At 37.7% G+C, this 27,029-nt stretch overlaps 2 long non-coding RNA genes across 2 annotated transcripts in view; both read right to left on the bottom strand.

Annotated features, from left to right (window-relative positions):
• Nucleotides 1-4,259, bottom strand: part of LOC111607891 — a 46,806-nt gene extending 42,547 nt beyond the window's left edge. Inside the window, exons 1-2 of the long non-coding RNA XR_002752454.1 lie at nt 4,184-4,259; nt 3,037-3,082 (exon numbers count right to left, since the gene is read on the bottom strand). This is a non-coding gene — a long non-coding RNA (uncharacterized LOC111607891). The remainder of the gene's footprint in view (nt 1-3,036; nt 3,083-4,183) is intronic.
• Nucleotides 4,260-4,375: 116 nt separating this feature from the next.
• Nucleotides 4,376-27,029, bottom strand: part of LOC111607890 — a 40,659-nt gene continuing 18,005 nt past the window's right edge. Inside the window, exons 3-4 of the long non-coding RNA XR_002752453.1 lie at nt 12,045-12,183; nt 4,376-4,491 (exon numbers count right to left, since the gene is read on the bottom strand). This is a non-coding gene — a long non-coding RNA (uncharacterized LOC111607890). The remainder of the gene's footprint in view (nt 4,492-12,044; nt 12,184-27,029) is intronic.

The raw sequence follows: 27,029 nt of genomic DNA on the forward strand, positions 1-27,029 counted from the left end.
TGTGCTTTTTTATTTCAATTAGGGAAAAAACTAATTTGTGTTCATGTTATGACTATTGTTTTCAGTTTAACCCAATTATGACGATACAATTTTGGATTTTGGTCACATAAAAATAATTCTGGTGTTTGACTTTTGTTCACATTATTGAACAGAAGCTTTAAAATCTGCTGAATTATGTGAAAACTTTTAACTGACTGAACAGATGGATGGATGGATGGATGGATGGATGGATGGATGGATGGATGGATGGATGGATGGATGGATGGATGAACTGATAAATGGATGGATGAACTAATTGATAAATAGGTCATGTTTAATTGAATAGATATAATTTTTATACAACAGAAAAGACGACCAACTCCAGTAACTAATATATTTTCCCATATCAGATCTTAAAAATAACCAGAAGTCCATATTTTCCAGACATCATGATGAATATTTTCATCAATGATCCAGCAGTTTTAGTCGTTTTAGACACTAAATAAATATTCATGTAAATATTCTGTATTATTTGTTCCTGCTGCTGGACGTTATTCCGTCTCCCGTTGAGCAGGAAACTCATTTCCTCCAGCAGCCTGTAAACGAGGAGGCGATGCTGCATCTTGTGAGCCGCCAGAGAATAACTCTGAATTGATTATTTGAGAATGAACCAAGCAGCTGTTCATGGACGCTTACAGGCTGCAGAGATCTCCATTATCCCTGGAGCTGCACTCCTTAATCTGCTGCGCTGATCCACTGAAGGACGTGGATGGAAACAATCAGCTCAGAAATTTCATTTACAGGTTCTAGTCTCTGCTGCATCTCCTGATGTTTAACATGTAAATACACCGATAGGTTTGCTAATGTTTTATGACTTTAACAGACTGATGGAGCTTAAAATTACTGGAGAAACATTATTTTTTAAAATTGTCTCACGTTAAACTACACTTGCAAAGCTGTTCAAACTCTAAAGAGAAAAAGTTTTAGTACTTTTTGGTATATTTTGTTTCAACAGACCAGAAATAATGAACTGCCTTCATTAATATCCATTTTTATCATTAATTTATTATTAATTTCAAAACACAGACACAGTTTTGATTGCATTTCCGTTAAAAACACAAAATAAAAAGTAAAGACGCACTACAACTAAGAGTTTAAGCACAAAATCCAAGTGTGGTAACACAAAACAACTTCATCTATAATCTTATTTATGTTTTATTGTAGTGCTGCCAATCAATTAAAACATTTAATCAGATTAAATACTTTTTACTTTCACTCGAGTAAACAAAAGTTGAAGTAATGCTACTTTTATGTGAGTACAGTTTGAGGTTCAGAAGAATCTATCTGAAGAAATGTCTCCACTTTTAAAGTCTGAATGTGTCTGATTAAAATATTCTGTGGTCAGAGGATAAAACTGATGGCCTCTGACATTTTGCATGAAAAGCACTTAAAAAAGTAATTCAGGTGGAAGGTTAAAGGGTAAATGGATGGGTCTGTTCTTTTGTTCTGGTTCTACTTTCAAAAAATCATCCCACCATCTCTGCTGCTGCCTTAAATTTCCTAAAATCACCCAAATTATTCACCGCAGGACCACGTACGGGGAAAGAAAATGGTCCAAAATGAGCTCAAATTATAATTATTGGAGACTTTTCAGTGAAAATTGATCCACGTTTAGGTGACTAATCCGACTTATTTTTGGTTGATTGATGCCATTACTTTTTTGGAGTGTTATAAATGTGACAGGACCAACTCTGAGGGCTGGTGCTGCTTAAAACTATTGGAACAAAATGATAATCAACACATCTGAGTAACATCAAACACAAACAGTCGGCACTCTGACGAGGCAGAACTTACTGACTTTCAGCTCACAAACAAACTCCAAACATGTCCTGCTTTCCGTGCAGCTTCTGCAAAGTTAATGGCATCTCATCTAGAGATAAAAGCTGCAAATGGCACAGGCAGACGTCAACGCTGCTTCAGCTCCATAATTAGCTTTAATAGAGGCCAATTTCTTTTATTTTTCAGAGGTTATTCTGTGCCATTGTTGCTTTGATTCCCACCGTTAGCAACAGTCCGCCTCAAAGAAATTTGTGCGTGAATCACAGAGCGGGAACAGCAAAAAACACGGCAAGTTATGCAGACACATGTTTAAAGAGCAGAGTTCGTACGGCTGAATTTAAATTAAGTAGCTTGATTTCTGTACACAGTGCTTAATATTCAAACTGCAAAAGTTTGTAATAAAGTGCAATCAACAGTTTGATTAAAAGTTGGAATGTGGAAAACATTATTTACGACTAAAACCAGGTAAAAGACACAGACACATTTTCTCCTCCTGTCTAAAGTTAAATCACTTTCTGTGTTTTAGGTCAATTAAAATCACCAAATTTATTTCTATTTACTAAATGCCAGCAAAACACAAAACTAACTTAAAAGTAACTTTCAGTAGAATGTGAGTTTGTTTTAAGTCAATAATTACTTAATATTTATAAAAAAGTTCTAGTTCCAATGGCAGATTATTTATAAGGAAAAAAATCTCGTTATAAGTGAAATAATCTGCCAGAGGAACTTGTACTTTTATATTAATACTAGCAAATTATCCACTTAACACAAACTCCTATTTGTTATAAGTTAGTTTTGTTTTGTTTCTACTGTACAAAGAAATCTGCACTTGAAACTGGACCAAAATACTTGGCAGGATTTTATGATTTAGCAGTGAGAAAACTTAGCGAGAATTTTTTTATTTTTTGTAACATTTTTTGCAAACTGTTTAGCATTTAACAATATTTGTTTGGGTTGATTCAGTATAATTAATAGTTATTATTCCTCATACCTAAATGACTTATTGATTTGGTATTTGAAAGAAAAGTTTGCTTATATTTTAAACATTAAACAAAGTTACTGAAATAGTTTTTACTTTTTTGTTAAATTAGTGTTTTAGTATTAGACATTATTAATCACAGCAATAAATTATATAATAGTAAATTTAAACTGTCTTTTTTTTAGTTCAGCACCACTTCGTTTTTATCAAAATGGTGTTGGAAAAGTTTGAAAACTTACCTTGAAAATGCTTGAAAAGTGCTTGAATTGGGAAAATGTATGAACCCTGAAAGAGTAGCAGAAGAAAATCATGTTAGAGGGTTTTTGAAAATTAAATTTTGAGCCTGTGTGAGACATTTTTAACATTATTGATAAATTAAACTCAGAGCTGTGCACACACTTCTTGTTTTTGAAGATCTTTGCAGTGGTTGGTCAAACCAGACATTCGTCAGTGGAAAAAGAAAAGTCTGAAGAAAAGTACTATAATACCAAATTAAACTTCTGGAATGAATGTAAATGTAAAAGTGAAGATAATAAACTCGGAGTCAGGACGGTGTTATTTCATCATACGAAGCGGTAAAGAGAAAATTCATGGCGTCATTTTGGTCGTTACGTAACTCCAGTTCACAGATTGTGGATAAAAAGCCTGAACAATGACAGGTCAACAATCTGCGGCAGTGTAATGACACGGCACTTACTTCTGAGTGCTGCTTGGAGAAACAATCTTTAATGCTGGAGAAGATGATCACATTATCGCTCTAAAGGAAGCAATTAAAGGCAGTTCACAGCTTTTAAGGAAGTTTCTTTTTGGTGTTGATTTAAAGGAATGTTATGAGAGTCTCCTGTGTTACATTTTATTAAAAATAGTCTGAAATGGACTTAAAAGGAAGAAATAAGTTTGTTTTCCTGCTTCACCTTTTAGACCAACTTCCATCAGTTTCAGGTTTATAAGTCGTTACACCAATCAGTGCGATTGGTTGAGTCACTGATAAAAGCTGTTGGTTCTGTAAGACGTTTGAACCGTTTGTTCGGTTCTTAAACTACCTGGAACAACGGTTTGCTCTGGAGGTGATGGAAACATGAACTTTCTCCGGTTAAAAAATAGGAGCTTACATTTTTCTAACATAAATACAAACTCAACAAACATCAGTAACACAAACTGAAGGAATGGCCTTCTCTCATCTTATGCTAAATTGTTTTCCAGGCTGGATTTTTTACTTTTCAAACTCCAAAATTTCCATGTTTTAATTTTCTTTTTCTTTCCTTTTCATTAGAAAAGTAATCTAAACATTTCTGAGTTTCTTTTCTTAAAAATCTTTCACTTTTCAAACTCAGAAATAGTAGAAAGTTCAGTTCAGTTCAGTTGAGGAGGTAAAGATGAACAAACCTCGGTCTCGGTTCGGTTGTAGTGAACTTTGGGGCGCTTCAAATGCATATGTGAACGCCAAGCGGATCTGAGACCGCTCCAAAAGCAGGAAGTGGAGCAGCTGTAGTAGGTAGAAAAAAGAAAAGAACATTTCTGCCAAGAAAACTCAGGAATTTTTAAATGAATCTCAGAAATTAAAAAGAAAAAACAAGAAAATTTCAGTTCTTAGTGAGGTGTTCTGGGCACGTCCCACTGGGAGGAGGCCCAGGACACGCTGGAGGTCTCCTGGCTGGACTGGGAACGCCTCCACATTCAGCCTCCTGGTTTTACTAGGGAATAAAATAAAAATAACTGCACACGTTATGTTAGAAACACAGAACTACAATAACCCTGATAGGCCGCTGTAGATCTTTCTATGCCACTTCAGGATACAGGAAAACTGAATTCTTCTAGCAGTTTTTTACTTTGTTGCATGGTGTTAATATTGCTTTTGTCCATTTCTGCGTTTTCTGGTATTATATTACTTTGTCCATTATTAAAAATCAATCTGATATTTTGTTGCTGGTCAGCCTATCAGGTCATATTCTTCAGAAAACAAACTAAAGGCAACAACATCTGAGAACAAATAAATTATTTTTGAATTTTTGTGCTCAGGGTAAACTGGTATTTGAGGGACAAAGTGACCAAATAACACGGAAACATGCACCGGCTATTAACTGAACGCGTCTTTGCCTCCATGCTGGTCTCTCATTAGAACCTTCCCCATCATATAAGTCGGTAATTTGTTGGATGAGAAAAATGTGTCTGCAATGATAATTTCTCCATCCTGGACTCTATGGATGCCATTAACTGGTAATATTCCTTAATAAGACCTGACCTCGTTTGGCAACGATGCAGAGAAATAAGAACACAAGATGACTCAGCTTCACGTTTGTTACCTTTTTATACAGATTTATATGTACTCTGAATTTAAAAAACAACTTTCTTTGCATAGAATTCCATTGTTATTTCCACAAGGACGTCCAGAGGGGACAATCTGGGCCGTTTCTCAATATGCCTTCTTGTCTGTACTTGTGTTCTTGTGGAAGGTCAGCGACAGCAGCCCAAGTACTGATCCAACTCTGAGTACGCATCCAGGCAAGGATGCTCAAAGTACCAGGATGTGTTCTTGCTCCGCCCACTTCATCAAGGATGCGTCGTTTAAAACAATAAAAAGGCAACTTTTTTTTTTTAAGTAGTTTTACCAAACAAAGTTGTTAAAATGTTCAACTGAAATAAAGACTTTGCTCTTATTAAATTTTGCTTTTATGTTCACTTTAATTCAAGGTTTAAGTGGAACAATGTTTTTGCTCTATTAGTCTAAAACAATAACTTGATTTCAATAAACATAAACATGCATTTTATGTGACAATTTCCATCTTTATGGAATATGAATAAGAGCCTGTAGTTTGCAGCCCAAAGCAGGAAAAGATTGAGAAATTTTTAACATTTTATTTCCTTTCTTTAGTCTCCTGCAATGTCAGATATTGTGACTGTTTTACTATGACGGTTTAAAGCTTTATTTACTCGTGACGGTGGCCAGTGCAGCCGAACCTTTCAGCTCGGCGGGTTGCCGTGGCAACGGTTTGCATTCGAAAAAGGTCAGAAGTCCTGAAATATCAGGAATCTAAATGTAAAGAGCAAAAGCTCTTTACAAGGTATTCTATTTGCACATACACACACACACGCACACACACACACACCCACACACACACACCCCGGCGCACACACGCCAGTACAAACCCACACACAACCCCTCACACACCACCCCACACACACACACCCATACACACACACACCGGCGCACACGCACACCTCCTCACACACACCCACACACACACCCCCACACACACACAACCCCTCACACACCACCCCACACACACACCCCCACACACACACACACACCGGCGCACACACACACCCCCACACACACACCCCCACACACACACCTCCTCACACACGCACACACACACACACCACCCCACGCACACACGCACACACACACACACCACCCCACACACACACGCACACACACACACACACACACACCCACACACACGCACACGTAAAGAAAAGAAGCAGAACTCCTGGATGCCTTTTGGGTCGGTGTGAGAACAGCGTGAGATTAGAAGAAACTCCTTCAGTCACTTGTGATTCAGATTTTGATGAAACGTTTGAGAGAAGCTTTTACAAAGAGTGCTTTAAAAAAAAAGAAACATTAATGGATCTTTATTCAAACTAACTCGGCTTTTACTTTGGTTCTGTGGTTGGCGACGTCTTTTAAAAACCAGATTTCAGAAAGAAGGAGAGCAAAAGTGATGCAGAGTGTTCTTCCAGTTCCTTGGAACCAAGTGGTTCAAAAAAATCATCTTTAATTTAATTAAAATTTTATTTGAATGTATTTATTACTCAAAAGCACCAATTAACAGTTTCCCAAGTACTTCCTGTTTGGTTTTAAAAACTGAAATCTGATGATGATGTGTTCACAGATTAAGTATTCAAATATTTGTAATATCATTTCATAAGATGCAGTTTTGTATTGGAGTGCTCCTAATATTATTTAAGTAAATTTCTGAGTTTGAAAAAAAAAAAGAAAATTCCAGACAAATATTTAGAAATGTAAAAAAAGAAAAATATTTTGATTTTCAAGACTTAACTCTTAAAGCTCTGACTGTTTAAAACTCAGAAATTAGCATGTTTTATGTAGAAAATTTCAGTTTTTTCTTACCGATTTTTGACTTTTCAAACTCCAAAGTTTCTTTTGTTTCTTGTCTAGAAAATTTCTGAGTAATCTAAAAATTTCGGAGTAATTTTTTTCTTAAAAATTTTTTACTTTTCAATCTCAGATCTCAAAATTTCAGAGTTTCTTTTTAGCATAATCTGACTTTTCAAACTCCAAAATTTTCACATTTTTTCCTCAGAATTTTTTGAGAATCTCAAAATTTCAGACTTCTTGGTGGAAATGTACTCCTATTTTCACTCTAAAATGCCCCTAGCACATCTTTGGCACCATGCAGCGAAGACAGAACATTATGATGTATAAAATCCATGATCATCACTGAGGCTCTGTGAAGCAGCAGGGAAAAGGGAATCTTGATATTCAGGCCAAGCATGAACAAACTTTATCTTTAGTGGATCGCTGCTTTTGACAATCCAGAAACGTCTTTACATCTTTTCAGTTTAATTTGGCTTCTTATGAAACTGTTTCCTTTTATTCAACGCTTTAAATCAAATCCTCTAATCACAGGGATGTGAGAGCACAGCTCAGCTAACCCAGTTAAAGACAGAATAAACATCCAGACTATGTTTGAATTATCGGCTTTACTTTCAGGGTTTTCGGGCAGGTCGGCCCCCACTTTGGTTTCTTGTGCAGGGAGGTGGAAGTGGTGAGCAGCTGCAGGAGGAGGGGAAGCTGCAGGACAATTTGCTGCATAACAAAAGTCCAATCAAAGTCTCATCAATCTGAGTCGCATTCATAAACATCTTCATCTCCTCAGAACGTTTCCCATCTCATGCAGCATTTTCTAATTTGAGGTGAGTGACTCAATGAAGACAGACATCATCTGCTTCTCTTCTGCCCGTTCTCAATCAACTCTTCAACCTGTGTTGCCATGGAAACCTGACGTGAGCAGCCAGTCAAGGTACCAGGGTAATTCAGCGAGACGCTGTTGCCACGGCGCGTCCTCCACGGGAACGAACGGCCAGATTTTCTGAAGAGTTTTCCCCCACAAGGTCGAGTAAAATCCAAGATAATGTGCGTTCACAATCACAAACGTTACAAATCTCAGGCGATTTGTTTTAAAGAGACAGAGAAAAAAGAGCATTTAAAATGCCAAGAAAAACAGACATTCATGGTAAACAGGAGGCAGGAGCAACTGAAAAATTATTATTTTTTAAATAAAAAAAGTCTATGAAATTTTAATTTTACTTGAGTATTTGTATTTCAAACTTTAGCAACTCTTATTCATTTGTTTTCTAGATTTTTCTTCAAATTGCTTGGGCAGTTCTTCCCTTTTTCTATTTTTCCTTTTAGACAGATCAGTTGCTAGATGATGTTTAATTGTGGTAACAAGGTATTTTTTGTAAAACTGGGAGCAGCTGTTTATTATCTCAAAAGAAAAAACCTTAACTGTGAACTCAAATCAGAGTTGAATGGAGAGAAAAGGAGGAAGTTGAAACATCGACATAGAGCTAAAGCAAAAGCAAAAGAGGCGGATTAGCAGCGCTTGCCAACAACCGATGATGCTTTCCAGGACTCCATGTACGCTTTCCCTGCCAGTATCTTGCACCCTGCTGTTATGTGCTGGACTGTCTCAGGGGCCTCCTTGCACAACCTACACCTTGGGTCTTATATATGTAGCCCCTGGTTAAAAACCATGCACTTAAGGCCTGTAATATTTACAAAATATTTACGAGGTTGGTTAAGTAAAAAAAAAAGGATAAGTGAGAAATGTGTATTGTTTTTGTACATTTTTAATCTGAGTGATTATATACATGATGGAAAAAACAGAAAGCCAAAACTTTTCTGGAGGTGACTTGTGTATTTACATAAGTGTATTGTTTGATTAATCATCCCATTTGTTTAAAGACTATATTGAATATCCTACCTACGAAAGTAGTTTAGGTTAACGAGGGACAAGTGAACTCAACAGAGAGAAAAGAGAACTGAACAATGGGATTATGGGAAGAAGAAAGGAGAAGAGCGCGAGGGAGAGAAGAAGAAGAAGCTAATGGTGACCGCTGCTAATGTTTGCTGAGGTTGAGATGGGAGAAGGAACTGGATTGTTAGGGTTCGTTCTGCACAAATAATCCTGCACCCGGGCTGTGGGATATCTGCGGAAGAATTCTGCAGTGAAAAGCACGGAGGAAAACTGCGGCTGAATCAAGGAGAACTGCGGCTGATCCGAGGTGGCGAGAGGGACATGGCGACACTGATTTCAGCGCGACGGAGGAGCAGTCCTGCAACTCGGGTGGCGGAGTTTTAAAGGAAGTTGGACTCCCGAAGCATCCTTGACGGAGAGGACGTCGGCTGAGCGAGCAGGTCGGAGTTGGTTCGTTGTTTAAACGGAGAAGAGGATCGTCGAAGCGACATCGATCTCTAGCTTCACCAGGCCTGCAACGAAACCTTAAACCGGTACCGGACAGTGTGTGTGTGTGTGTGTGTGTGTGTGGGTGTGTGAGAGAGAGTATGGGCCCATGTGTGATATTGTGATTTTGAACTGTAAATTTTCTGTACATGTATGGAGTTCTATTGGTAACAAAAATTGAATTCCGGTTGTAGTAAAGCAATAGTTAACAGTGAGGGGTTTTCTTAAAAATCACAAAGGTAAAGTGAGTGAAACATAAGGGCCTGAAAGAAAAAGTGCCTTATCGACTTTATTTTGTTTTGGGAAACATTTGTGGTGAGGGAATTGATAACCTTGTTCTATGTTTAAGTTTTTGATTGTTTTGGGGATTTGTGGAGCTAAGGTTTTATTTTTCTTAGGCTCTTATTAAAAGAAACTGTTCAGGTAGCTGGTTGTCTGGAGTAGTTTGTGTTACATCATAGGAGTGGAGGATAATTGGAAGAGTAAGGAATTACTCAGTATTGGTAAACCTGCATGGTATCTACCAGAACTATTCGAACCCAAATAGCCACCCCACCAGTGAGTTTAAGTTCTTGTCCCAGTTACCAGCGGACGGAGCAGTGGGGTGCTACATATACATATATATATATATATATATATATATATATATATATATATAAAATTCCCTTCTCACCCACCGCGGGTGGTTCTTATCCTCTGAGCTCGGGTCCTCTACCAGAGGCCTGGGAGCTTGAGGGTTCTGCGCAGTATCTTGGCTGTGCCAAGGACTGCACATTTCTGGACTGAGATGTCTGATGTTGTTCCTGGGATCTGTTGTAGCCATTGGTCCAGTTTGGGGGTGACTGCCCCGAGGGCCCCGATGACCACAGGCACCACTGTGGTCTTCACCTTCCAGGTCCTCTCCAGTTCCTCCCTGAGGCCCTGGTATTTCTCTAGTTTCTCGTGCTCCTTTTTCCTGATGTTGCAGTCGCTTGGTATTGCTACATCTACCACAACGCCTTTCCTCTGTTGTTTATCAACTACGACAATGTCTGGTTGGTTCGCCATTACCATTTTGTCTGTCTGGATCTGGAAGTCCCACAGGATCTTAGCTCTGGCGTTCTCTGTCACCTTTGGGGTTTTTTCCCACTTTGATCCCGGGGTTTCCAGTCCATATTCTGCACAGATGTTTCTGTACACTATGCCTGCAACTTGGTTATGTCGTTCCATGTACGCTTTTCCTGCCAGTATCTTGCACCCTGCTGTTATGTGCTGGACTGTCTCAGGGGCCTCCTTGCACAACCTACACCTTGGGTTTTGTCTGGTGTGGTAGATCTGGGCCTCTATTGCTCTGGTGTTTAGGGCCTGTTCCTGGGCGGCCAGGATGAGGGCCTCTGTGCTGTCCTTGAGTCCAGCTTTTTCCAGCCATTGGTAGGATTTACTGATATCAGCCACTTGGGTTATTTGCTGGTGGTACATCCCATGTAGGGGCTTGTCCTGCCATGATGGTATCTCTGGCACCTCAACCTCCGTTCCCTGTTGTCTGAGATATTCACTGAGCACATTGTCTGTTGAGGCTTTGTCCCTGATGTATTTATGGATCTTAGTTGTTTCGTCCTGGACTGTGGTTCTCACACTCACTAGTCCTCTGCCTCCTTCCTTGCGGCTCGTGTACAGTCTCAGGGTGCTGGATTTGGGATGGAACCCTCCATGCATTGTTAGTAGTTTTCTAGTCTTAATATCCATGGCTTTTATCTCCTCCTTTGGCCAGCTAATTATTCCAACAGGGTATCTGATTACTGGCAGGGCATAGCTGTTTATCGCACGGATTTTGTTCTTGCCATTGAGCTGGCTTCTCAGGACTTGCCTTATTCGTTGGAGGTATTTAGCTGTGGCTCCTTTCCTTGTGACCTCATCGAGGTTGCCATTTGCTTGTGGTATACCTAGGTACTTGTAACTGTCCTCTATGTCTGCTATTGTTCCTTCTGGGAGTGAGACCCCTTCTGTGCGGATGACCTTCCCCCTCTTGGTGATCAGCCGACCACACTTCTCTAGTCCGAATGACATCCCAATGTCCGTGCTGTAGATCCTGGTGGTGTGGATCAGTGAGTCGATGTCTCGCTCACTCTTGGCATACAGCTTGATGTCATCCATGTAGAGAAGGTGACTGATGTTGGCCCATTTTTGAGTCGGTATCCGTAGCCAGTCTTGTTGATAATTTGGCTGAGGGGGTTCAGGCCTATGCAGAACAGTAGCGGGGACAGAGCATCTCCATGCCACATTTGATGGACACTTGTGCAAGTGGTTTGCAGTTGGCTTCAAGGGTGGTTTTCCACAGCCTCATCGAGTTTGCAATGAAGGCTGTCAGAGTCCTGTTGATGTTATACATCTCTAAGCATTCAATGATCCAAGTATGCGGCATTGAGTCATAGGCTTTCTTGTAATCAATCCAAGCCATGCACAGGTTGGTGTGTCGGGTTTTGCAGTCTCGGGCAACTGTGCGGTCTACGAGGAGTTGGTGTTTGGCTCCTCTGCTAATAGCCTATTAGTATATAATATATATATATATATATATATATATATATATATATATATATATAATCATCTGAACTTTAAAAGAAGGTTTTCTCTCATAATACAGATAATTTTATTGCCCATCATTGACCTAAAACACATAAGAATTATCTAGTTAATTATTTATTGTCAGACAAAAGAGAAAATGTTATCTTTTCAGATTTTGTAGATTTGGTTTCAACCATAAATTAGGTAAAGCCCACCTTTTTTCCTCATGTACATGTGGTGGACCTTCCTGTCGCCGTATTTCGGTTGGCGGATGCCACAGTTGGACAGCGAGTTGCGGGCGTGATCGGGATTCATGCCAAAGTTGAGGTGGTGACTGGGATGAGTCATGGCCAGCTGAAAGAGAGCGTGAGCAGAAATATTTAGTCTACTTGTCCAAATTAACAAGTTTTCTTTCTGGTATCCAGGAGAAGTTTATCACTTCAGGCAGATCTGAAACCTCAACATTGATCCAGACATTTCAAACATAGAAATTGGTGTGAAACAGAATCAGAAGCTCTCATTTCAGACCAGTTTTTAACATCTCTGTATTTATTTTGTTTTCAATTAAATTCCAAATTACAATTTTTTTTATTGTTATTTATGCGACAGATCAAAAAGAAAACATTTATTTCTGGTCATCTTACAGTGAAAATTCAAACTCAGTTTCAGTTAATTTTGTCACTACTTATTAAAAAATGAAAAATATGTCTGCATACTATAAAGCAGGGGTCACCAACACAGGGCCCGTGGGCCCCCGGTGGCCCAAGGGACCTTGTCAGTCGCCCGCAGAGCAAGTTCTATAAATAGCCATTGTCATTAGGCAGCATTGCCATAGAAATAATTTAATTTAATGTTTTTACACTGAAGTAATAACATTTGTTTAGTTACATGTGACTTTATCCACAACAATGTAGAAGCACAATTTATGCTGTTATGGGAAGATGTCTTACTTGGCCTCACAAAGCTCAACTTGCTGCATTTTACAATGAAGTTAAGTTTTATATCCAGACTATCAAAGACAAAAAATAGCTATTAAAACAATTGAAATCTCTATTGTTTTAAATGAACCCTTAGCTTTTTCTTTTTCTTGAATATATTTATCTGTATTTGCTTTTTCTTGAGGCAGAACAAATGAGGCATAACTCTGTCGTTATACAGTGTGTCTGCGAATAAAGTTAAAAAAAACATCCCCCCCTCTCCCCCCCCTCACCCAACAGACTTCTTGTGGCTTTGATGTCAAACAGTGATGTCACTCATCCTGTCTGTGACATCACAGGCGACTGTCTTTGTATTCTCAGATTCCACAGAGAAATTCATTTGCAGTTTAAGCTTTGAAAGAAAAGTTACAATGGAAGGAAAGAATTTATTGTCGACCAAAAGTTTGGAGAAGAAATTCATCAAGCTGCAGGAAGAACAGGCGCAGCTTCAAAGGAAAGTTGAAAAACTCAGGAAAAAACTAGAACAGCTAAATTCTAACAATGCAGACAATTACCAAGCTGAGCAGAATGTTCTTAATAACATCAATGAATTCTATAAGGACAAGATTAGATCATTGAACTCAGACCTGGACAAAGAAAGAGAGAAAATCTACAAGCTCAGATGGAAACATGACGCAATTGTAAAGCGAAATGCACAACTGAAACAGACAGAGGTTGAATTAAACAAGGATTTTGAGAATTTATTAAATGAAAAATCTAAACAACTAAAGTGGCGTCAAACAGAAAACAGAGAGCTTAAGAGAGAAATTGAGGCATTAAAACTAAAGACGGAAAATATACAATCCAGGGTGGCAGAAGAATCCAAGGAGGTCCCCCATATAGAAAACAAAATCCCAGAAGAGACGCCAACATTCCTGCAACGAGTTGGACGTACCTTCGTCCACATGTACCAATCAGGGACGTTAAGATACTGGGTGCCACCCTGGATTTTTTAATTTCTGAAGAGGAACTTTGTAATAACTTTAAGATTTTGCAGTTTGATTTTCTTTTGAGGTATTGAAGTTTTCACTTGCTGTAAGTTATGTTTTCCATTTTCAGTGAGCAGCACCACTGCTTCTTTCTTCTAAGGTTGTTTCACCAGTTTTCTCCTTACAGTGTTCTTGGCATTAACCATTCAGCAGTCATCCTCTAAGGTAACGGCATCTCAACGTGCTTTGCACTCGTGATGCGAGTACAGAAATGAATTTGGTGGTTGGAGTAAACCTGCTACTGTTATGCCTCTAACAAAGGTCATTCCAGGGTTAAGCTATTGAGAAATGAGGCATCAGCAGCACTTCATTATGGAGTCCAACTTTCACATCCTGCAATGTCAGCTTAACTTCTAAAAAGACGCAATGTTGCCTTTAATTTTAAGAATTTTTACACATGGACTACGCTACACAGTCCATGTGTAGCGTAGCCGACACGGAGAGCGAGAAAAAGAGATCCCAATCTGATCTAAAATAACAACGACTATAAGGAATCGGTAGTTTATTTCCCCAGTGTTTTACCTACCATTGGTAAAACAGAAGCCCGAGAAAATCCTGACGGATAAAGTCACAGGTGTCGGACTCACTGACTACTTGACAGACGGGTCAAAGATCGAGAAACTGAAGGCATGTTCACAGTCATCAGTATTCCTCAAATTTAAATTGTGACCCCAAATCTTGTCTTTTGCAGAAAATAAAGTTGTGGGGAGTCATAATGACGTGGAAGCTGAAAGTAGATAACTTGTCTGCTTTTGTGGCAGGAAAGAGGAACACTGAAAACACATGTTTGCATTTTTTTCCTGTATCGTGTTTAGACATTAAGAAAAGAAGACGCTCTATGTGAAAGGAGTAGTACACTAATAAAGCAAACTGGTTGGATTTAGAGTTTATTTTTGATTTGGTGGCCTGGTTGGTGGCTTTGGATTTGATTTTAGAGTGTAGATGTTACAGTATTGTAGAGGAGTAAGGGAGTATTTCAGTTTTTGATGTTGGTTGACCCAATCTTTGTTCAAGATTGTATTTTGACTAGAAAGATGAGATTTTTGGATCAGTGTGAGAATCTGCTAGGTTTTTGTTCAATTGTGGTTTTTGGTTTTGTGAATAAATGGAATTGGTTTTTAGTGCAATGTGAGTAGGTTTTGGTTATGTTACTGTGAAATATTGCATCTGCTACCCGAATATTGAACTGTTAGCATGCGATGATGGTCATGAGGCTGTCATATAGCAACAGTCTTTAAATATGTGTCAAACTCAAGGCCCAGGGGCCAAATCCGGTCCGCCGCAGCTTTTAATGTGGCCCAGTTGTGTGCTCTAATATTATTTTATCAATCAAATAAAATCAGATTTTACTTGTTTACTGTCAAGTTACATCAATAAGTCCCTCCAGTTGTTAATGAATTCAGGAAATTTATGTTAAATCAGGAGATCGGCAAATTTTTTCCTGCAAATATTCCACAAAAATGGTCAAAACGTAAAGTTTAAGTCATGCTAACTCCACTGCTTCCCACCTGCAAGTGGCAGTATTTCCTACTTCTACTACATTGCTGCCTCATTAGTCTGTCAAGTTTTCTGTAATTCCACAATCGCAGAAATTCACCTCAAATGAACAGATTCTTACAATTTTTGTGCAAATCTTCCTCAAAAATGGTGGCAGTATTTCTTACTTCTACTACACTGCTGTACTTGAAGTCAAGTTATCGTCTGTAATTGACATGGAGAGTTACAAAAATTACATTTGCCATTATGCAAAAGTACAAATATTGCTAAATTGTTTGCAAATATTTCTAAATTTGTGACATGGATTGTGAAAAACATTACAAAATCAATCCTGAAATCATGGAAGGTCTGATTAATGTGGAAATATGTTCAAAATTATTTAATTTTAAGGACTTATTGAAAGCAGACAGAACGCATAGTCAATGAGTTGGTGTAAGTGTAAACGCAACATTTACACTCGAGTGAAAATGGCTGAAAACAGATGCGTAATAGTACATCTTCGAAAAGCAGACAGGGATCCTCCTGCACAACCAACAAGAAGTGGTTTCTGGATGATAAGTAAACAGTAAAACACTTGTCATTTCCAGCAGCCATTTTGCAGCTGACAAAACATTCTTTAGCTAGCAACCCAAGCCGAGTTAAAGTGGCTGGGCTTTGCTGGGGTTGCTAGGCAACGGCACAGTGCCAATTGAGTGTGTCTTAAAAATTGTGAGGTTTAAAATTGGCTCATTTTCAAGGCACCAAAAGACATGAACTTGTTGGCAAAAAACAGCTGGGTAGGTTTTTTAAGTGCATTGTTTGTTTTTAGAAGCAACAGAAACACAAATGGAAGAACAAAACGAGCAAAATGTACATTTTGAGTCACAGGTCTCCTTTAATAAATTTAAGTGGACTCAGCGAAAGACTCCATTTCTTCACTGGACTACCTGAAAGCTGCCACTTTCCCTCCTAAAGCTTTAAAACGCCCACAGTGACATTTAGCAGAAGGTTAATTACAGGCCAGCTCAGTCTTCAGGGTTAAAAACGAGGCCTTTCAACAGCACAACACCGTAAGACTAATCAGGAACCCTGCAGCCTAATGAGCTGATCCCAAACAGCAGAGGTCCCTGAACACATCGTCAGCCCGTCCTGAGGTGTGTCAGGTTAACGCCACAGCGGCCAGCGTGTGGGCGGGCAGCGTGTAGGAAGCTTCTGAGGACATCATCACAACATCTACGTCTTGGTTTTTAAAGAAATAAGAAGCTAAAAACTCTCCCAGCTCACCTAAAAAATCTATTCACCACTCAAGTATACCAGTTATGAATATTTCAAGGTAAACAATCAAAGAAAAAATTCTATTTTCTAACCTATTTAAAGGTAAAATGCTATTTCCTCTGAGTTGCTAAAAGTAAAATGTTTTAATTTAGTTGAATTCTTGTTCAACATTTAACAGAAAATAAAACATTTCTTCACTTCTTTCCATTTGATTTCAGTCAAACATTTGTGAAAATGTTAATCTGTTATGGTCTCAGATGAAACTGTACTCATGTGGAAATAGAGCTCCATCTGGTGGATGAGATCAGAACTGCGCCGCTCCGTTTCTGTAAATAAACCAACTTTTACAAGTAAATGTAGTTTATTTTTTAAACATGAAGCATATTGAGGTTGTGTTAATTAATTTGAGACACGTTTTAAAAAATATACAAGAAAGATTGAGCTGTTTTCATTCTTCCACCACACTTTTTTAAGTTTACACTTTGTGTTGTTGACATTGGCAGGATTTTAAATATTGCTCTAGTTCCATTGGCAGATAAATTTATTTCTAACAAGATAATTTTCATTTGTTATAAGTAAAACAATCTGCCAATGCAACTAGTATTTTTTTTGTCAATATTAATAAATGATTGACTTAAATTAAGATCCTTTATCTTGTTGAAAGATTATCTAAAAGTTAGTTTTGTCTTATTTCAAGTGTACTGAGATATTTGCAGTAGAAACTATCAAAAAGTGCTTGGTGAGATTTTGTGTTTTTGCAGTGTGGGACAGAAAAGCTAAAAAAAAAAAAAAGAATAAATCTGGTACTGTATGCCCTGACTTAGTGTCTTTCCTGGAAATATTTCATACTGGAGCAGCTGAAATGTGAAAAAGCAGAGTTTTTCCACCAACTTATTGATGATGAGTTCACTGGCTTGTTTTTGGTAACAGAATGGCAGCTTCCTGTCTGTTTCCACTTCAGAGTCCTTCTGCAGCATCACTTATTCAGGTGGCATTGAGTGGAGTGGGCTGCTTCCGCACTTATTGCTTTTCCTCCAACAAGATGGCACCGAGGAGGAACTACTTTAGCATCTGCTGCTTTATTATTCCTAAACAGCCTAAAAAGAGTAGAGCTGTGCTGTTTCTACTGAATCTACAGCAGGCGGATGAATCAAAACGTCCATCTGTGACATCAGAAACTCACCACAGTGAATCTGAGATCAGCGCCACGTTTTTACGTCTTCTTCTGCTCTCACTCCGTAAAGCGCCTCATGCAGGATTCATGCCTGCTGTAGACATGAAAAGGAAATCACCTTCTCTTGTCCTGCATCTCGTCAACAACGAACACGTCTATTTTTCATGCTGTCTACATGCGTGCACATCAATCTTAAGCAGGAAAAGCACTTATGGAAATTACAAGACTGCAGGAGATTTCCACAACAGACCGAAAGTGACAGAAACAGATATTTTTCTCAGTTCATCGTAACTTGGGTAAATAAAAAGAGCTGTTTTCAAGTACGACAGGAAAGGTATTTAAATTACTTTCTTAAATTATGAATTAACTACAACTTGCTACGTTTTTTGGAAAAGCAGCAACACCCAGATGTTATTCAGTCAAGAAAGTTATTTAAATAGAACTGAAAAACCACTGCATCACGCCCCAAACAACAGGTGAGAAACCGATCACTGCACTGCAAAAACACAAAATCTTGCCAAGTATTTTCGTCAAGTTTATAGTGCAAGTCAATCAAATTTTATTTGTATAGCACATTTCAGCATCAAGGCATTTCAAAGTGCTTTACATCATATAAAACACAGAAAAAACAATGCAACATAGAATCAACTCAAATATCTCAGTACAGTTGAAATATGACAAAATTTTATTTACAAGTAACTTTTCAGCAAGATCAAGAGCTTATTTTACATCAATAATTCCTAAATATTGGTGAAAAAGTTCTAGTTTCACTGGCAGATTATGAAACTTTTGACAAGACATATTTCCCATATTTTAAATTAAATAATCTGCCAGAGAAACTTGTTCTTTTTCATCAATATTAAGGAATTATTGACTTAAAACAAGCTCTTTATCTTGCTGAAAAGTTACTTGTAAATACATTTTGTCTTATTTCAAGTAAATTAAGATATTCATACTGGAAACTAGACTAAAATAATTTTTTGGACTGTGGCGTCTATCAGTTTGGAAATTCCCAACAATGGAAAAATGTATTCCCAGTTGTCACCAGTAGCAGTTAGAAGGATATAAATAAACATGAAATAATATATTTAGCATTGCTTTTTGTATTTATTGTTGTCTGGTATTAAGATTAGTTTGATTTCCTGGAATAAAAAGCAAAAACAGAAGAAACCTGTTTTTAACAGCGCTACCTGTCTGCTGCCACTAGAGGGCAGAAGAGAATCTGTTTGTCTCTGCAGACATGGTTGGTTAGCAGAAAGATTTCCAATAAGTTTGGGCTAATAAAGTGCGAAACAGCCGTTCCATCAAGAAAAATGAGAATCTGCTGAAGTCGCAACCTGCTAATATCAACACAAATTAAAAAGAAAAATGTGTTTAGTGCAATTTATTAGCAAGAAATTATAAAACTTCTGCACACACACACACACCCACGAGTCACTGTCGGTCGGTTTAAATTAAATATCTGAGGTCGTATTTGTTCCACCATTAGGAGCCCACAAAGCATGTTCTGGTTCTGAGTGGTGTGAGTGTTTCCAACTCCCGAGGGTAATTCAGTATTCAGTATTCATTACACACACACCCCCGCCCCCCCCCCACACACACACCCACACACACCCACACACACACCCCCGCCTTCAGACAGACACCAACCAACCAGTGCAGCGTTGCTTTTGGTTTGTCTCTGCCTGGTGAAATGTCTCCTGTCCAACATTATTCTGATTTCACCACAAAGGAGGACGGCGGTTTCTCATCAAATCACCCACCCTGCAGAGGGACAAAGTGAAATTCAGATGAGCGTAAATACGTTGTTCAGGCTGCGAGGAACCAAAGCGCCGAGAGATCAGACTAAATCTAAGATCTGAAAGGAGATAAAAACTCTTAAAAACGGAGATTTTTCTTAACTTAAAGTCAAAAAGCTGCACATTACCTAACATATTTAAAATCCTCCTTACTTATTCCGTAAAATCACCGTTTTTAACTGAAAAAGTTGTTTTGGTTCATATTTTACTCTAAATAGATTTTTTTTTTTTTTTTACAGTATCTACCCAATGTTGAAGCAGTTTATTTTGTCAGATTGTAAAATGATGTGCATTTCGAGCTAAAATCTTTATTCTTAGTACGACTATGAAATGAAATGACCACAACCAGAAACCTCAATATATTTCACTTGGATATCACAATCTCAGGCGCAGCGCGATTTGAACCGTTAGGAGCCTCCGACACGCCCGACAAATAGGCCGGCAACGGAAAACAACTGCTAGAGTGATTTTGACGGGTCTGACGGGTCTGACGTGTCCTCAACGCGCTTCCACGTAGACTTTGAATGTAAACCAGTCGCCTGAAACGCTAGGTGTAGAGCAAAATGTCAAGCGTCTACATTCAGAGCGCACATGCGCAGAACTTGACGCATTTTGGACGCCGTCATGAAATGCGGTGTGAGGTGGTGAGGCAGACGCTGAGGACCCAGATTGGAATAAATAAAGGTGAATTTAATGATCAATCCAGAAATGCAAAAGTCCAAAGTCCAAAATTCAGGCAGCACAGATGAGACTCGATTCTGGTAGCAACTGGTCAAAACATGAGACATGAGCAAAACAGATAGACAAGACTGATGTGACAAGGAACAAAGGTGGGTTTAAATACACAGGAAGACAATCAGGAGAAACAAGTGACAGCTGGAGATAATCAAGGGTTAAACAGGACAACAGGGAAACTCAACTGACACAGAAACCTAAATAAACACAGAAAAACTCTAATCCTCACAGACGTTTAGTTTGAACGCACCATTACACCTTGTTCTACAAAACTTTTCCCTTTAACTCATCTTTCCATGAATTTGTTTGGCTACATGTTGGTGCAGTTGTAGGCAATGTTTCCTTGCAGCCTTGGGTTTAAATCCTGTATGAAGGTAACACATGGAGACTGGGTTTACTGGTTTCTCTAAACTGCCTTCAGCAGTGAGTGTTGCCATTTGACACTGCAGATTGACAAAGCATCACTCTGCTTCTTCAGTAGTGACATTAGTGGCTTGATCTCCTAGTCAATGATTGTCAACTGGACAACTGTCAGGTCAGCAGTCTTCTGCATGATTTATAAATCCCTCTGTGAAGAAGCCAGTACTCTGAAAGCATCGGCAGAGGTCAGAGGACGGTTTGCAAATCCCTGCAGGGACAAAACGTTTAATTACTGGAGACATGTGTTGGTCGATGAAGCTAATGTTGGACTGTTCCACCGTAATGTCAGCGTTTCATTTGGAGGAAAAAGGTTTCAAGCCTGAGGACACAGTACCAGTTGTCAAGTATGGAGGTGGCAGCATCATGCTGCGGAAGGGGTTTGCAGCAGGAGAAACTGGTGCATTTCCTGCAAAAAATGTGTGGGAAAAAAAGAGAACTGAAAACAAATACCACTTTGATCATTTTAATTTTTAGAGTTCCAGCAAATTGATTGATAATTGATCCGTTTTTTGTTTTAAATATCCAAAATACTGCTAAACGTGATGTGACCTTTCACGCCTCCTCAGTCTTTTTTGTTTTTAAGAAGTTATTAGGCATTATCTATGACAGCATATGTCAGATTAATCTCAAAATTTGACATTTTTATAACAAATTAAAAAATTTTCGAGCTCAGAAATTTTCACATTTTTTTTCTAGGAATTTTCTGAGATTAATCTAAAACAAATTTGGCGGAAATTTAACCCTCTTTTTTCTTCTATATATGACCTCCAAGGAGTGAAGTACGCCTGAGAATGTTGGAGCAACTTGAAACTGCTACTTTGTATGGTTACCTAGCAACCAAAGTATTGCTAGGCAACCAAAGAGTGAGTGAGTGAGTTAATGTCACCAACTTTACTTACAGATTAGAAAATATAAAAAGTTATTTATATTCCCATACTTCAACGAGGGAATAGAGGGAACTTTCAGAGAATTAAAACTAAAAGACAAACAACGTCTTCCTCCTAGATTGTTGACGATGCTGAAAATGTACAAAATTAAGGAATTTGTCATGACAAACGTCAAAAATTGGTCAATACGCTCAATTTTGAAATCTGACATGATATTTAATAAAACTCCAAATATTTATTCTGAATTTCCTTCAAACGTCTCCTTAAAAAGTTATTGGTATTCATGTTTATTTTGTTATGTTTCTTTTCTTTACTGATTTATTCATAAAACCATGATAGTTTGAATACATATTAGTGATCTAATAGGTTTATTATTGATAAATGAAGAATATTTTATTACAAATAAAGCTCAGTTTATATAAACTATGCAATAGAGGACTGATAATAAATATTATTGATTATAGATAGATTTGAGACTGAAAAAGGTTTCAATACACAATTATTAATTTGTCATCGACTGCTAAATTTAATACTCCTTAATTTATTGTTTATTTATTAGAAACGTACTAATTTGCACATAAATCATCTGGAAACTTTTGGCCTCACTTTGTTGCCAGCAACAGCGAGCGTCATTTTCTATGAAATCTGGCAAATCCTCCATCATTACATGTTAGCTGTCAAAACTGAGTTTTTAAGACAGGAAAACATCCCAAAATAAATCAGTGAAGATGTCAAAAATCTCATTTGTGCCACACGGGCTGAACCAGTGAACATGGCTGTCCTCACAGGACGAGGAACAGACACGGCTGTCAGCTTCGTGACAGACCAGCAACACTCAGAAAACAATTCGACTCACGCTTCATTACACCAGAACACACACAATTTGCTAGATTTTCAAAAAGTCACTCAAAGACGACATCATCCCAACACATTTTTAATTCCATAATTGATAAAATTGTAAAATAGCGCAAGCTGGAGCGGCTCTGCTGCGCTGGTTTTTAATGCCGTGCAGCTCATCGGTTTCCAACTTCAGAGAGTTGTCATGAAGCGTAACCACGGCAACAAGGTGTCGTCTCACAACTGCTAGCAGCTGATTAGTTCAGTGGCCTGAATAACGCTTGAACTTTGACCCCCAGAATCCCAGAGGAGTTGAAAAGGAAAGAAGAAGGAGGAAGTTCACACTGTCTCTTCCATCCATTGTATCCCCTACTCCAACATCTCTCTGACCAGACGGAGACTTAAAGAGGAGCATCAATAGCAAATGAGGTGGATCAGCAGAGCTTGGTGTCATCCAGGAAGTGTTAGCATGTCTTGATATCCTAGCAAGTATTTTTGGTGTAGTTTCTGCTGCAAATATTTTACTACACTTGAAATAAGACAAAACTAACATAACTATTTTTTCAGCAAGAAAAAAGTCAATAATTCTTTTATACTGATGAAAAAATTCTATTTCCACTGGCAGATTATTTCACTTCTAACATGGGATTGTTGGGCACTGCCCACCTTTGGTTGGAGCTACAATCCCTTTCAGATAAATAAAGTCTGTTTGAATTTAATTTGGACAAAACTCTTAATCTGTCAATGAAAGCATAAAAGTGTAACGAGTTTCACTTTTAGAACTGAATTGCTGAAGTAACTCAACTTATTTGCTGATTTTATGATATGTAGACATGATGACACAACCGTCAGAATAAAACCTTTCCTGATCAAAAGAACTCCGGCGCTGACGGACCAAATGGGACATTGAGAGGGAAAGTTTGTTAGAAGGATTTAGGTCTTATGATGAGCAGCTGGAGGCTGGGAGGCGGCGGCCCCTCGGAAGGCCTGCGCTCGCCGTAAACACGCTTCCAACCCATCAGTTGGCGGCGACACGCTCATCGTGTTCTTGTTTTCCTGCGTCTCTCGTTGACTCGCCTAGCTTTAATTGCTCTGCTGACGCAGAGACACCGGGGCGAAGCTTTGGAGTTTCCCTCCACGCCTCAACACGCATTCGGCTCTAACGTGGATGTTCGCGTCGAAGCTTCAGGGCGGATTTAATTAAGAGAATGTGACTTGTTGTAATAGCTTTCATGTTGTGAGCCGAGGCTGAGACATTATTGATTAATGAGATTATCGTCTGGTCAAAGTCTGGATGAAACCGCTCCCAAAGAGATGTCAGTCTGAACGGCGCCGCTCCGAAAGGGAAAATGAAAGAACTTCTAAGACGAAAGATACATTTCCAACAAAAATTGCAGAAATTTTTAGGTTAATCTTCAAAATTTTCTAGAAAAAACAAGGAAATTTCTGAGCTTCTAAAGTTGCAAGTTTTCAAGAAAAAAAATTTGAGCTCAATCTCGGAAATTTTCAAGAAAATAACTTGGAAATTTATGAGATGCAAAGTTGATCATTTTTGACTTTTGAAACTTGATATTTTCGACTTTCAAGTTTTTTCTAGAAAATTTTTGAGATTAAATGTCAAAATTCCTTAGTTTTATTTATTTATTTATTTTTTACAAATGTTCAACTATTTCCAGGTTTTTTTTCAAGAATATTTCTGAGATTAAATCTCAAATTTTCTTCCTTTTTTCCCCCACGAATTTTTGACTTAACAAGGTGAGAAATTTCTGAGATTAACCTAAAACTTTCTAGGATCTTTTTGTTGCAAATGCTCAACTTTTGGAGCTCAGAAATTTTCTTGTTTTTTCCTTGAATATTTCCATGTTTAATCCCAAAACTTTAGAATTTTTTTCTCACAAAAATTTTCAACTTTTGGAGTTCAGAATTTTTTATTTTATTTCTCATATTAACCTTAAATTTCTGAGTTCTTTGGCAGAAATGTACCCCTGTTTTTTAATCTACGATGATTTGGGTCATCTAGGAATTCATAAGACCAAGTGGATTCCTGTCAGAAAAGTCAACAGGCTTTAAATATTTACCATCTGAATCTAAATCAGTCCTGTGGCTTCAAGCTGTGAACCATGTTGAGGAAAAGCTGTGGACAGATAGACGTGATGTGTTGTACCCAGGTGAAGCCAAAACACCCAGACATGATCTGATTTCTACAAACAGTCAGAAACTTTTGGATTTTCCTCAAAAAGCTCATCTGGAAGTCGTCGGCTGGCTGCTCAGCGTATCGATTCGCATGTCAAATTTTGGTATCTTGAAGATCAAAATGAAAATAACTCATTTATAGAACATAATTACAAAATTATGAAGGAGTATTAAGGCAATACTAAGTAAAAAAATAAAATTACAAGAATAAAGTCGATATAAGAATAAAATAATAAAAGACAAGAAAAAAGTAAATTTGTCATGATCAGGGTCATACTATGACTATTCCCATAAAATTACTTTATCTCATTCCTGAAAAATTATGACTTTATTTTCATAATGTTACAATTTTCAAAATCTTGACTTTAATCTCATATTATGTCAATTTTATTCTTGTGTGACTTACGAGAAAATCATAATTTAGCTTTTTCTAACACGCCACCATAGATTGTTATGAACACCTGGGAATAATTTCATATCAAAAGTACCTTTAGAAATGCTTATTTTGAAAAACTGTGAATTGCTGAATATTTATTTCACCATAATGTAATAGATTTACAGTTTTAAAGTTATCTTAATGCTCTCAGAACAGCTTTAATGCTGTTAAAAATCTGCTGTTTTTTAACATACGACAAGTTATGGCCAAAAACATACATATTTAAAAGCAAGTGTTCCTTTTAATATATTTTACTAATATATAATCACAACAACCAGTAATTTGCTAAAATTAGCACCAATCAGAATAAAATCAACATCTCAGAAACAAGTTTATTAGACTCTGTCCTGAGTTCATTTATTACGTTTCAGAATAAAATCATTGATCTAATAAAACTCAATCATTTGCACAGTTCCAATTTCTGGAGCGCAGATTGCCTCTCCATTCACTTATTAAACATTCACAAATGGATTGCTTCGTGTCAGTCACTCTTTCTTTAGCTGATGAAGGCTCACCCTCCATTCTGGAGAAAATCCTCTCAGAATTGGACGTGACTGTATGAGAACGACTGTTTCCCAAATTACTGCGACTCTAAGCCATTAGAAATGAGGGGAGTGAAGTTTTCTTCAACTGAGTCAGGAATCCGCCTCGGGGTTTTCTCATTTTTTTTTCTTTTTAATCAACCTTAAAACCTTTAAGTATAAATAACTGCTGCCCTTAGAAAAGGCTCCACCTCGCAAATGAAAGCCACAGCATCCTGATTCAAAGCCAGAAAATTAATTAAACCAATCTCTCATCAAATGTTGCTTTTTGCACAGATTAATTTACTGAAATGGAACCGGATTCATCTCCCAACTCGGTTAATAATAACTGACGAAAGGCAGAAAGTCAACCTGCTGCAGCTCCTCTAGTAATGCTCTTGAAAGTATGAAAATGAAAGATTGTTCCCATGAAAGGGCAGCACAGCAGGGAGCCCAGCAGCATGAAACACAAAGCATCTTTCAGAGCTTTTTCTGCTCCCCAAAAACCAAAAACCGTTCCAGTTGCTGCGAGACCAACGCTTCCTCTTGGACCTCCAGCGGAGCGTGCTAATATGACATCCTTTCAAAATACCTAGATTAATAGTAATATGGAGCATTTGCAAAAAAAAAAAGCTCTCAATTTTTAATTAAAATTTGAAATTACAATATTATTGGTGCTAAATATTACATAGATTTCTGCCTTGGCAGGGTTTCTGTTCTCCTGCTAGTTTATCAAGATTTTTTATTTTATTTTTTTGTTTTGTGACTCCATGTTTGTTGAGAAATTCTGCAGCAATGCAACTTGAATTTTAAAAAGTAACTTTTTCCACACCACACTGGTGCATAAACAAACCATCACTCAGTCAAGAAAAACCTTAAAATAAAGATGATTGGATGCAACATGATGAGCGTTTAGAACAAACTTTAAAAAACACAAACCTCACCAAGTAATTTTGGTTTAATTTCTACTGCAGATATTTTACTTAAAATAAGACTAAACTAATTTACAAGTAACTTTTCAGAATGATAAAAGCTTGTTTAATGTTAATACTGATGAAAAAGAGTTGGTTCTACTGGAAGATGTTTCTTGCTGAAAAGTTACTTTTAAGTTAGTTTGTCATATTTAAAGTGTATTAAAATACTTGTACTAGAAACTAAGCAAAAATACTTGGTTAGATTTAGTGATTTTTTATGGAATCTCCATTCCTTTCATTGTGAGACGACAAGCACCAATTGGTTGGACATCTGCTGAATTAGGTCAGTTATTAACTTTAGATATAGGAGTTTATTTTAAGTCAATAATTCCTTAATAGTGCTGAAAAATTACTAGCTGATTATTTCACTAAAACATGGGGAAAATATCTTGTTATAAGTGAAACAATCACTATAGGAACTAGTGATTAATATAATTAAATGTCCCTGTTCCACCCATTTCAGTGCTTGGGAGATACACCTAATAAAACCAGGACATTGTTACTGAT

Source organism: Xiphophorus maculatus, unplaced genomic scaffold (assembly GCF_002775205.1).
Source record: "Xiphophorus maculatus strain JP 163 A unplaced genomic scaffold, X_maculatus-5.0-male Unplaced_Scaffold_BN000169F, whole genome shotgun sequence".
NCBI lineage: Eukaryota > Metazoa > Chordata > Actinopteri > Cyprinodontiformes > Poeciliidae > Xiphophorus > Xiphophorus maculatus.